The sequence below is a fragment of the Triticum aestivum genome, chromosome 3B (assembly GCF_018294505.1).
Source record: "Triticum aestivum cultivar Chinese Spring chromosome 3B, IWGSC CS RefSeq v2.1, whole genome shotgun sequence".
Taxonomy (NCBI): domain Eukaryota; kingdom Viridiplantae; phylum Streptophyta; class Magnoliopsida; order Poales; family Poaceae; genus Triticum; species Triticum aestivum.
Window position 1 is genome coordinate 202,390,742 of NC_057801.1, and position 9,838 is coordinate 202,400,579.

Here is a 9,838-nt window from a genome sequence, read left to right on the forward strand (position 1 = left end):
AGGAAGATCTGCTCAAGGACCACCCTCACCTATTTGCTAGCCAACCCGAATCTCGAGGGCGAGATTCATCTTAAGGGGGGTAGGTTTGTAACATCCCAAATTTTCAATTTGGAATGTTATACATAGATCATTATGCATATCATATTTTTATTGCATTGTTGGCTCGATCCTAGAAATTCTACGCAACTCAAGGACCCACGGAGAGAGTTGGGGATTTCGTTATTTTCATATTTGGGGTTTTTCTCAAATTTTGAAAATAGGATCATTGATTTTATTTATTTTATCTTCAATTATTTCTACTACCAAAAATTCAGAGAGGGAATAAAATGACTTTCCCAAAATAAAGAAATAATGGAGATTTAATAAAAAAATCAAATATTTTTCGCTTTTTATTTGAATTTAGGAAAAATGCGCGTTTTTCAAAATTGCATTTAGGCCCCAAATAAATGTTCATCTAGTCCGGCTTGATTTAGAAGCCGGGGAAAATTTATTTTGGGATTTTTGGAGTCCGTTTAGTATTTCTTTTTATTTTTCTACCGAGCGTAATTATTTAAAAAAACGCGCACCGACTCCGGGCCGTACCCGAGTGGGACTCCGCTCGGGGGCGCTATATAAATAGCGCCGGGACCCCGCCGCCAGCCGCCCCAGCCCGCGCGCCCCCGGCCCAGATCACCCCCGCCGCCGGCCACCCCGCCGCCGAAACCCTAACCCTAGCCGATTCCGCCGCCGCCGCCAGATCCGCCGCCGCCGCCAGCGCCGCCGCCCGCCACTGCCGGACCCGCCGGAGCCCCGCCGGACTTCGTCGCCGCTGTCGCCGAGGTTCGCCGCCACCTCGAATCGCGTGCCGCCGGTTTTCTTAAAAACCGGGTGGTTTTTCTTTACGGTTTTTTTTCAGTTTTTTTTAGATTCGTTTTATTTTAGTTTTCGGTTTTTTCGGTTTAGGTTAATTAGCGGACATTCGTCCGTTAGTTCGTTTTAACAAAGGCTTTTCGTCAGATTCGTTTAATTAACGAACGTTCGTTCGTTAATCCGTTCGTCGTTTTTCTTTTTCTCGGATTTTCCACGGTTATTTTCTGATTGCGATTTGTGATCCGATTTTTGTTTTAGTATAACTTTTCGCTCGTTTATCAGAATCAGGCGATTCAAGCGCCTGGAGTTTTGTCTCGAAACCCTCTTTCCGAATAATCTACTTAAACAAGTTTTTGCTTCTGTAAAATTTGACTTAGATCCAGATTAGTAAAACGAAGTTGTTTTCTTTCGCCGTTTGACTTTCGTTGCTTTATTTGATTTGATTCTTTTTGCAAATCGGAGTTCTTAAGTTGAACAGTCTGGTTGGATCTTTTGTTCGAGTTTTACCTGTGCATTAGATGAGTACTTATTGTATGCTTGTTTGTTTGTCTGTGATAGAATACCCGGAGTGCGCCTCCTGTTACTTCGAGTCTCTAGGTTTCGCGGATCATCAGCAAGGCAAGTAACACTTGATCATACCTTTTCTACTACCCAATTTTTATGCATTAGATCTATCCTCAAACATTGCGTGATTTGGATCTAATTAAATTATGGGATGGGAAGTAGATGAGGTAGTACCTATTACCTGTTTTATTGTCAAACCTTTGGGAGTTACTTCTACGTTTGCTTATTATGCCATGCTATGCTAGTAGACGTGGATTGGGTGAGTGAATATCCATGACAGATGTGAGATTGTTAATTACTGGTTTATTTAAGGTGGCAACTTAAACACACATCTGGGTGGACTGAGGCACCTGTTTTCTAGCAGGACTTGCCTGTATTTTCTTCGGACCGCCACGAAGGCTCAAAGGGATCATGAGATTATTCAAACTAGAAACTTCCGTGTCCAGCCACATACCATTATGGGCTCTAGCATAGTTGACTAAGTTGTGCGAACTCTTACGGGGTGGACTAGCAGATGTAGGGGATGTAGGTTGGTACGGTCTATCCCTCTTGTAAGGTGCAAGTGCTTCTGAAAGACTATGTCTCGGTCATCCGTTTCCCAAACATCATGTAGTGCGAGAAATCAAGCGGAGGCGATCGAGTCATGTGGGGAAAGTGCGCAAACCTCTGCAGAGAGTATAAACTAATCATGGTTAGCCATGTCTCCGGTTATGGACATCTTGAGTATCTAGTACTTGATTATCATGTGAATATCATCATGTTACTTTAATTAATACTGTTGGGTTTTTAATGAGTACTTTTTAATTGAGATTGAGGATGCTGTCAACCATTCTCAATGTTTAACAACCACCATGTTAGTTAAATAAATTTATTCCTTTGCAGTAGGGAAAAATTGGCTTTATGCAAAAACTATAAACATAGAGCTTTACCACCAGCCAAATATGCATGTAGTATAGCATATCTCCATTGTTATTCTCTATGTGTTACATTGCCAGCATATTCCATGTGCTGACCCGTTTTCGGGCTGCAACGTTTCATGTTGCAGACTTTTCACACGATGAGTAAGGTGCTTTTAGGTCGTGGCTCTATACTCAGTGATGCCGTTGGAGTTGATGGACTCGCTTATCTTCCAAGCCTTCCACTATTATCGTATTAGATGGCCTTAAGACATATTTATTTCAATAAGTTCTCTTTTGAGACATTCGATATAATAAGTGTGTGATTGCTACTCTGTTATAAATCCTCCAAGTACTGTGTGGTGTCAGCATTAATGATCCAGGGATGACACTGAGCACAGAGATCAGACTGGTTGAGGTCTGGTCGCTACACTTACCGGTCAAACCGCATAACAACATACGTTGTTCCCTTTGTCATCAGTATGTCACTTGCCTGAGATTCGATCGTTGGTATCACCATACCTAGTTGAATCTCGTTACCGGCAAGTCTCTTTACTCGTTCTGTAATACTTCATCCCATAACTAACTCATTAGTCACAATGCTTGCAAGGCTTATAGTGATGAGTATTATCGAGAGGGCCCAGAGATACCTCTCTGAAACACGGAGTGACAAATCCTAATCTTGATCTATGCCAACCCAACAAACACCTTCGGAGATACCTGTAGAGCACCTTTATAATCACACATTTACGTTGTGATGTTTGGTAGCACACAAAGTGTTCCTCTGGTATTCGGGAGTTGCATAATCTCATAGTCTGAGGAACTTGTATAAGTCACGAAGAAAGCAGTAGCAATGAAACTATAATGATCATAGTGCTAAGCTAACGGATGGGTCATATCCATCACATCATTCTCCTAATGATGTGATCCCGTTCATCAAATGACAACACATGTTTATGGTTAGGAAACATAACCATCTTTGATTAACGAGCTAGTCAACTAGAGGCATACTAGGGACTATATGTTTTGTGTATGTATTCACACATGTACTAAATTCCTGGTTAATACAATTCTAGCATGAATAATAAACATTTATCGTGAATTATGGAAATAAATAATAACTTTATTACTGCCTCTAGGGCATATTTCCTTCAAGGCATCACGTCTGTGTCAAGTAGACCGACTCATGCCTGCATCTACTACTATTACTCCACACATTGACCGCTCTCCAGCATGCATCTAGAGTATTAAGTTCATCAAGAATGGAGTAACGCATTAAGCAAGATGACATGATGTAGAGAAATTAACTCAAGTAATATGATGAAACCCCATCTTTTTATCCTTGATGGCAACAATACAATACGTGCCTTGCTGCCCCTACTGTCACTAAGAACGGACACCGCAAGATTGATCCAAAGCTAAGCACTTCTCTCATGGCAAGAAAGATCAATCTAGTAGGCCAAACTAAACCGATAATTCGAAGAGACTTGCAAAGATATCAAATCATGCATATAAGAATTCAGAGAAGAACCAAATAATATTCATAGATAATCTTGATTATAAATCCACAATCCATCAGATCTCGGCAAACACACTTCAAAAGAATATTACATCGAATAGATCTCCAAGAACATTGAGGAGAACTTTGTATTGAGAATCAAAGAGAGAGAAGAAACCATCTAGCTAATAACTATGGACCCCAAGGTCTATGGTAAACTACTCACACTTCATCAGAGAGGTAATGGTGTTGATGTAAAAGCCCTCCATGATCGAATCCCCCTCCGGTAGGATGCCGAAAAAGGCCCCAAGATGGGATCTCACGGGTACAGAAGGTTGCGGTGGTGGAAAATTGGTTTCGTGGCTCCCCCTAATGTTTTTAGGGTATAAGAGTATAGATAGGCGAAAGAACTAGGTTGGTGGAGCTACGAGGGGCCCATGAGGGTGGGGCACGCCTACCCCCCCCCCCCCGAGCGCGCCCTCCTGCCTCGTGGCCTCCTCGTTATGTCTCTGACTTAATCTCCAAGTCTTATGGTTTGCTTTCGGTCCAAGAAAGATCATCGCGAAGGTTTCATTCCATTTGGTCTCCGTTTGGTATTCCTTTTCTACAGAACTCTAAAATAGGCACACACAAAAATAGAAACTGGCACTAGGCCTTCATGTCAGTGTACGAAAGTATGGGTACTTCTGTCCCCCTTACTTGTGCATGGACGGTCGGATCCACCCCTGCAGCAGGGCTTGGTAAAGCAGAGAAGGATGGTGAGAAGCAAGACGAAACACGGAGGCCTCCAAGACAGACACTCAAGGCAACGGGCAGCAAGAGGCAAGCAGGGCCACGCCCGGCAACAAGCCTTGTCGAGGCAACCTGTGAAGCCCCGGGCAAGCTCCTTGCCGGGGCAGCATGCGAAGAGACCAGCAGGGCCACCACCCTTGGGGCTGAGAGCTCTGACACCATCGACAACGTTAAGACCAAGATCTGGAGAGCACATGCCTGGTAGCATGCATCCCCTCACGAAGATTGGCAACCCACGAGTCCACGTGGGATCAGAAGACAAAGGCCCCCAGCAAGACCCTTGCCGGGAATGACTCCAAGGCCCCCGGCAAGCCTTGCCGGGGACGATCGCTGGGCTGCAGCCAGGCCCGCGCCCGGCAAGGTTTCGCCACCTCACCACCACTCCAGCACAACGATAAGCATGCTAGCTAAGCAGGCGCCTGCGTGGCGGCATGCAGATCTTCGTGGAAGCCTACCACTTCGCCAACACAGCAGCTGGTTGGCCAGCGTGGTGCTGCATGCCTCGTCGGCCCGGACACTTGGCATGGCGAGGAGGAGCGGCGAAGGATGGGATGGCCTCTGTTGCCATCCCTAATAAAGCAAGGGGACACGTAGGGAACGCATTAAATGCACTTGTCCTATGTTGCTCGAGCGATAAGCTCGTACCGCTGTAGCTTGCCACCTTTTGTGTGCCACTGTGGCAACCGCTTTGTGCATAAAAGGAGGCCTGAGGCGCACAGAGAAAGGATTCGGACTTTTGGACAAAGCACGCATCATAGCTAGTTCAAAAGCACAAGAAAACAAATATAACTAGATAAAGCATGACTAGGGTATTACTCATCTTCGCGGCCCGAACCTGGATAAAAATCCTCTATGTGCTAACGGCTCGACCTGCTCTTCGTGCAACTAATCCCCCGCCGAACGTAGAAGGGATCCTTGTGACCCCATAGGTGATCGGTTTCCCTAACATCTTTGGTGTGTCAGGTAGGGGTGGCTAGTTGTGAGAATCTGGTAAGAAGTTAGTACATTAGCTCCCTCATCGCTATGGCTCTGAAGAAGAAGATAACCGCGGCGGTCGGCCCGTCGGGGCCGCTCCGCCCGCACCCGTGCGACCAGGCAACAGGGCGGGCGCTAGCGGTGGAGGAGATCGAGATTGTCCACACCATCTGAATACAAGAAGCCAGGCCATCGGCGTCCTCCGCAACGGTGATGGAGGTCGGCGCGCCGCCGCGCCAAAGGGTGGAGTTTTGCCACCTGCAGGTGGTGCGGGGACCTCCAAGGGCGGAAGATCAACCTCGCCAACGTGCGTGTCGCGGTCTCCTCAGCTCGTGCACGACGAACCATGCCGCCATGTTGAGGACCCCGGACATCGCCACGGCAAGAGCCCTCAGCGTCACTCTCAAGACCCGTAGGGCCAACATGCACATCATGGTGCAGGCGAAAAGAGCGCGCGGCCGCGAAATCGAGATGGGACTCCTTCTAACATCGTTATAAGTACGAGTTCCTCCCATTCCTCGCGCCTGTCGCTGCCACCCACGCGAGCGGAAGCGCTGTCGGGAGCGCAGCTGCTCCTCGACTTTCCTCCTGCCTTGGAGAAGCAAGAAGAGTGGAGGGCTGCTATCCAAAGCCTTATTGGCCATGCCAACAGAGATGGCCATCAGGGAGCAAGCCCCTCACGGCACCGAAATGACGAGTCGACGCGTGCAGGCAGTGGAAGGGTCAAGGGCACCGCAACCACGGTTGAGGGAGTCCTGGACTAGGGGGTGTCCGGACAGCCGGACTATCATCGTCCGCCGGACTCCAAGACTACGAAGATACAAGATTGAAGACTCCGTCCCGTGTCCGGATGGGACTTTCCTTGGCATGGAAGGCAAGCTTGGCGATACGGATATGTAGATCTCCTACCATTGTAACCGACTCTGTGTAACCCTAGCCTTCTCCGGTGTCTATATAAACCAGAGGGCTTTAGTCCGTAGGACATAATATACATTACAACAATCATACCATAGGCTAGCTTTAGGGTTTAGCCTCCTTGATCTCGTGGTAGATCCACTCTTGTACTACCCATATCATCAATATTAATCAAGCAGGACGTAGGGTTTTACCTCCATCAAGAGGGCCCGAACCTGGGTAAAACATCGTGTCCCTTGTCTCCTGCTACCATCTGCCTAGACGCACAGTTCGGGACCCCCTACCTGAGATCCGCCGGTTTTGACACCGACATTGGTGCTTTCATTGAGAGTTCCTCTGTGTCGTCACCGATAGGAAGGATGCCTCCACCCGTCTTCAAGGACGGTATTTTCGCCAAAGGGGCCTTGGCCGCCGGCCAAACTATCTGGCTAGGTGGTTTTCTTATGACCGCCTGTCCGGCCACTGCTTCGACAATGACTTCTCAATTCGTCAAAGGCAATCTCCACGTCAGCTCGGAATTCGCCGAGCGGCTGGATCTGATAGAGCTCTCGTCTGTCAACGAACTCTTGGATCGCATCGCCGCCCTGGGAGTCGCTACGGACTACAATCAGATTGGGCTTAAAACCGATCTGAGAGAGATTAACTCTCCCCAGGTCACCCACCACGTCGCAGTGGTAGAGGAAAAATGCGGCGATTTCCTCCTGTATTAAAAACTAGACATGTCCGGGCTCCCGAACCCTCCAAGACGGATTTCCGCGGAGGAACGGACTTCGATCGAGCACTGAACCTAAAGTCAGGCATCGGACCGGACTCGTTGGACAACGTCCAGCAATCCAAGCTTCCAAAATTGGAAACTTCACGGCCTTTAAGCCCCGAGATGGGTAGGGATCCGGATTTTATTCGACCCACCCGCCCAGACATATGCGATCTATCTCTAATACGGCAAGAGCCCGCTGAAACAGTACATCACTACTGGGCCAGATTCCTCCTGGTTATGGACAGGATAAAGGACTGCCGAGAGGAAAACGCAATTTCAATCTTTTGCAATAATTGCACGGACAAGGGAATATTGAACGCCATCGGCCGTCGTAAAATCACACGCTTCACCGATCTGGCGTCCATAGTACGAAAGTACTGTGCGATAGAGAGTTTCCGGAAAACCGAAAACCAGTTTTGGGACAATCCGGCCCCGAAGACAACCTTAGTCTGCAACAAAAGGGTGCATCATACTCAGGCCCCAGATACAAAAACCAAAAAGCAAAAACCCCATAGAGGGCACGGAACCGTACTTGAGGGATGGCTCAGCGGACCCTGTAAGCTTCATAGTACAGAGGGCGCCGTCCCAACACATAGCCTTCGAGCATGTTGGATATTACGGCAGGTGGCCAAAAGTGGCAAGGAGCTTCTAGCCCCGGAAAACCACTCCAACAATACTGGTATAGTATGCGAAAACGGACAATCCGCGGCCGCGCCGAAGTCTACCAAGTAGCAACAGCAAATCCATGGAGCGACACAGCCATCACCTTCAACGCCAGCGACGAACCTAAATTCCGAACAGCCCGAGCACCAGCCGCACTGGTGCTTAGTCCCATAGTGGACGGCTTTCGACTTACAAAGGTCCTCATGGATGGCGGCAGCGGACTAAACCTCATCTATGAGGAAACTCTTCAAAAAATGGAAATAGACTGGAGCCGTATTGAGCGAAGCAGCACAACCTTCAGAGGAATAATCCCTAGCCGGGAAGCGCGCTGCACCGGAAAAATCACACTCGATGTGGTGTTCGGCTCGCCGGACAATTACAGATCCGAAGAAGTCACGTTCCAAGTGGCCCCATTCAACAACGGATATCACGCTATATTAGGACGAGAGGCATTCACAATTTTTCAAGTCGTACCCCATTACGGGTACATGAAGCTCAAAATGCCTGGGCCCGGCGGAATAATCACTCTTGCTAGTGATCCGGACATAGCACTCCGCGCCGAAAACAAGACAGCCGCACTAGCCCTGGAGGCACTATCCGAAGCCTTAGCGACAGAAGAACTCACCACGCTGCGCTCTACGGTGAATAGGGACGATGTGATACTCGATAAATGATCCAAGTCCACCTCCTTCAAACTAGCAGATGAAATAGTAAAATTCCAGGTCCATCCAACGGACCCAACAAAGACGGCCTCCATTGGGGCACAATTGAACCCCGAGGTAGATGCCGCACTGCGCGAATTCCTTTAGGAAAATTGGGACATTTTCGCCTGGCATCATTCGGATATGCCCGGAATCCCACGCAGATTGGCAGAACACAGCCTAAACATCCTAAAAGGATTCAAGCCAGTCAAACAGGCTCTTTGACGATTTTCCGAACCCAAAAGACAGGCAATGGGAGAAGAGCTAGCCAAACTATTGGAAGCCGGATTCATCAGAGATATCAAACATCCGGATTGGCTAGCAAATCTGGTAATGGTACCAAAGAAGGACAAATCCTAGCACCTATGCGTCGATTTTAAAGACCTCAATAAGGCTTGCCCAAAGGATCCCTTCCCCCTCCCCCGCATCGACCAAATTATCGATGCTACCGGAGGGCACAATTCGTTGTGCTTCCTCGAGCATACTCTGGCTACCATCAAATCAAGATGGCGGAAGCAGACCAAGCCGCAACGGCATTCATCACTCCATACGGACCATTCTGCTTCAACACGATGCCCTTTGGACTTAAAAAACCGGCGCAACATATCAGCGCATGATTCAAACATGTCTGGCTACCCAGATCGGCAAAACAGTCAAGGCATACGTAGACGACGTAGTCGTCAAAACCAAACACGTCGAAACTCTAGTAGATGATTTGAGGCTCACATTCGACAACCTTAGAGCATATGACATCAAGCTGAATCTGGAAAAATGCATTTTCGGCGTACCAGCTGGAAAGCTGCTGGGCTTCATTGTATCCGGTAGAGGAATTGAAGCAAACCCGGCCAAGATCCGAGCTCTGTCACAGTTGGATATTCCAAAAGACCTCAAGCAGATACAAAAATTGACCGGATGCATGGCAGCTCTAAGCCGTTTTATCTCCCGCTTGGGAGAAAAGGCACTGCCCCTTTATCGCCTCCTTAGGCGCACCGAACACTTCGAGTGGATGGATGCTGCCACTGCCGGACTCGAAGAAATAAAGGCCATATTGGCAACAAATCCGGTCCTAGCCGCGCCAAACCTAGGCGAACCCATGTTGTTATACATTGCAGCAACACATCAAGTTGTAAGCGCGGTACTCGTCGTTGAACGAGAGACAGAAGGGCATAAATTCCCTCTTCAAAAACCAGTGTACTACGTATCCACTGTGTTAACCCCCTGCAAGTCC